This window comes from Lycium barbarum, chromosome 3 (assembly GCF_019175385.1).
Source record: "Lycium barbarum isolate Lr01 chromosome 3, ASM1917538v2, whole genome shotgun sequence".
NCBI classification, from domain to species: Eukaryota; Viridiplantae; Streptophyta; class Magnoliopsida; order Solanales; family Solanaceae; genus Lycium; species Lycium barbarum.
Genome location: NC_083339.1, coordinates 17,765,893 through 17,769,644, shown reverse-complemented (window position 1 = coordinate 17,769,644; position 3,752 = coordinate 17,765,893). Strand labels below are relative to the sequence as shown.

Sequence of the window (3,752 nt, the reverse complement as noted above, 5' to 3'; positions counted from 1 at the left end):
TACAATTAGACGATAGCATTTACTTACTTTTAAACGTTATAAATACTATCGCGCAACTATTACGATACCATATAATTTTATTTTTTATTTGAGTACTAATAAATATATATTTTTATATTAAGTAATATTTTAACACGCGTTAATATATATAGTCAATTAAAAAAGGGGGGTCTTTCATTTAAATTTAAAAGCCCAAAGAAATATAAGAAGAAGTTATTTTTTAGTCCAAGAAGACTTTATATTAGCCCAATGAGAGAGCCCAAATCTGATCCCATCCGTTCCAATGACCCAGCCCATAATTCTTTTAACCTAATTGCCATCCCAAATATTCAGTAAAATGTCTCCTTCATCTCTTGACCCATTTTAGCTAAGCTTCAGTACCCTACATCAATGGCAGTCGCCTGCCCCCTCCGTTTTCGTAAATGTCTTCAGATCTTGGCGTGTTTACTGACACAGGGACGACTCTTTTCAGCATGTTTGACCAAGATTTGAAACGTTGGGCTCTTTTGAAGCAATGAGACAAGAGTGAAATCTTCTACTTTTTCAATTTAGCTCTCCTCCTCACCATTTTCGGAAAAGTTCTCTGCTCACTTCACTCTCTTTCGTCCCTTCTATCACTGCCAGAGATCTCGACAAAGGACGATTCTCTGAAATGGTACACCCGTGAAGTCTCAATCGTTTGAATTAAAAAACGATTTTTGTGTGAATCCCACCAAAAATGTTAGCCTAAAAAAACCTTAGTTCATCACTATAAATACTAGTTTTGTTGCTCATTTTGGAGGACGTTTTTTTTAGGGGCAGCCATTTTCTTACTCTAATACTCATAGTTCTACCCTCCAAAAGATTTCCCTTAAGGAAATCGAGTTGCTTCTAGCTTTTGTTGGTTGCTTAATCAAAACAGAGGCATCTTACCTTCGCTCGAGTCAAGGTCGTAGACGGTGTGACCCGAGATCTACGCCCCTGTTCGCTGCGCTCAAAAAAGGTAAAACTCGATTTATTTATTGCTTTCAGCCATTAATTTCTGCTTAGGTTATAATCTTAGTTTATTTCTGCTATTGGTTGTGGTGTCTATGTAATTATTTGTAGTTTCTTATCTAGGTGTGAAGTTTGGGCTGTTAGCTTATAGAAATGTAGTTTTTTATTAGTTTTATATGCTCTTCCTGATGATATATGATAGTGGTTTTTCATCCATGTTTAGTTAGCTAGCATTTTGTTATGTGTGGATAGATGGAAGGTGTATAACCTCTGAAATGCAGTTCCTTCTCATGGTGTATAATCCTCTACGTTTGTTCAGTTATTTTCATCCCCCATTTGATGAAATTATGTGATTTATGCCTTCTTGCAACTTGTTTGATGAATTTGCTGATTTGGAAGCTTGCATTGGGGTCTAAGGTTAATTAGTATTTGAAAATGATTATTTAGATTGGAATTTGGTATTTATATGTGCTAAAAGTGTCCAGGATCTTTGTTACCTAATTGTTTAGTCTGAAAATGGCATAAAACTAGTTTTGAACCCTTTTGTGATAGCTTCATTGAATAGGTTCCCATTAGTGAGATAATTGAGATGTATTTTATCCTTTTATAAGAGGTCAACATGGCCCTCTTGAGACTATTTGCGCTAGCTTACACTCACTCGACTTATCATCATTCATATCTAATTGTCTTTTCTGAAAAAATGAGTTTCAAGGTAAAATGGTTGAAACTGGGATGATGTTTTGATTTCAAAATGTTCCATGGTTTAATTTTCCTGTTGTCTAGTCTGATTTGTTTAAGCCTGTTTGCTCTTTGTTATAAATTGGGACTCTGTGTTCCAGTCAAGTGTTGGTTTCCATCATGAAGGTCCTTTACAAATCATGTTCCTTCCAAGTGTTAGTTGAGAGTTATTGTTGGTGAGAATCTGGTTATTATAGTAGCGTTTTATGATTGCAGAAGGTTATTATAAGTTGTTTTTGGGTCTAAAGGAATGGAGTCAGTCCCTGTCATGCTATCTTACTCCACAGAGTTTAAACAGGACCTGGAATACGAATAATACATAGTAATTTGAGTAGTTTTGAAGGGTCGAAAAGGATAAGGTAGGTTCTGGGCTTTCCTTTTAAAATAACTGCCATTGTGTAATACATTGGGATGTCTGTGTGCCTCACCTAATTTGAAGTCTAGGCCTGTGTTTAGGGATTCACTTCCCTAGGAAGATGAAAAGTGTGTAATTACAACAGTGATGTTTGGTCTGAGTTCGTGTGAAGGCTTGTTTTCTTGAAACTAAAACTGGAACTGTCTAGCTTGTTCTCTCTAAACTAGTGTGTGTGTGTGTGTGTCAACTTTTTCCCTTCTCTTAGTAATGGCTGTAAAATGCTTGTGTTTCCTGGAAATATGAATCTGCCCTTTTTGAGCAAACATAGGAAGTTTGTTCTTATCAAGAGTTGTTCTGGTTTGGCCCACTTGCTTCCCCTTTTTCTTTCAAAGACTAAGTTATAAAAATGTTCATTAGCTTTTAAAGGTTGTCTACAGTTGACTGTCTGATCTTTCCCCTTTCAAAACCAGAACGTCAAGCTTTTAGCCCATTTTAGAATTTCAACTTGTCACTAACTGCCTCTTGTGAAAACTAAAAGTAGGTATTTCACGTTGTATCTTGAGAAGGTAACATGCAATTTCACGTTGTATGTTTTGACTGTATGTTGAAATTCAGTGACTATTTTATTCCTTAATCTTTAGCATTTTGGTTAAGCGCCTTGAAAATATAGTGGTTTGGATTTATGCTATTAGTTTTTGTCTACATCATTGCCATATCTGTTAATTTTTGTAATCAAAGAATAGTGTGCACTCTTAGTTGCTATGTGAAAGACGTTTTGAATTCCAAAAAATATTCAAAAGAGTGAAGAACGTGTGTTTCAATTATTATGTATTCTTTGCAAAATACGGCTTTGTATGAGGATTATCTGCTAATCTTTATTTCTCCCTTTGTTTGCATGAACTCTTTGGAGCAAATGGAGTCTTAAATCGGGACTCGCTCAAAACGGAGTTTCAAAATGAGACTCGGTGCTATTACCATACTCGTGCATGGCGTCAATACATCTCATATTCTTGAACTCGCAAGGAACGAGCGAAATTGCTTGGGACCGCTTATGGCATCTTTATTCTTTTCATTTTATCTCACCTTTCCTTAGGATTGCTAATTCATTCGTGCTTTGGATATGTCCCTGTTTCGAATGGTGTGGGGGACTTATGATTTATAGGAAATAGTTTTATCATTTAGGATTACTGCTCTAAATATTAAGTATTTATATCACAATATAGAATGCAAAACCTGTCTTCATAATCTAAAGTAAAGATAGTTTATTGGGATAGTTATTCACTCGGCCATTAGCTAACTTGGAAGCAACAGTGTTTTACTAACTACATGACGTGCACTATTTTAACTTGTATACTTTCGTAAATATTATTTTTTGCTAAATCACGGCTTTGAAACAAATGGATTTAAACTTCCATTTAATAAGATTTCTTAAGGATAAGGATTTCTTTGGAGATTTTGGCCATGTTTTAAGTCAACAACTTTTTCTTTCATGATCATTTGATTGGATAAACATTTGAATGGTTAAATATTTTCCTAGAAACCATGAATGCTCAAATCATTCTTGTAGCTATTTTGCCATCTGAAAGCCCTCACGGATGTGAGAGAATTTTCATCTCTGGATCTTCTTTGAAACTTGAAAGTTTACTATTATCATTCATATAATAATATTTTAAACTTTTTTTTA

The 3,752-nt window shown here is 34.9% G+C and overlaps 1 long non-coding RNA gene across 1 annotated transcript; it reads left to right on the top strand.

Annotated features, from left to right (window-relative positions):
• Positions 1 to 287: 287 nt before the first annotated feature.
• On the top strand, positions 288 to 3,349 carry LOC132630611 (uncharacterized). The gene is made up of 2 exons (XR_009578629.1): positions 288 to 982; positions 2,979 to 3,349. It is a non-coding gene; the product is annotated as an uncharacterized LOC132630611 (long non-coding RNA).
• Positions 3,350 to 3,752: the final 403 nt, after the last annotated feature.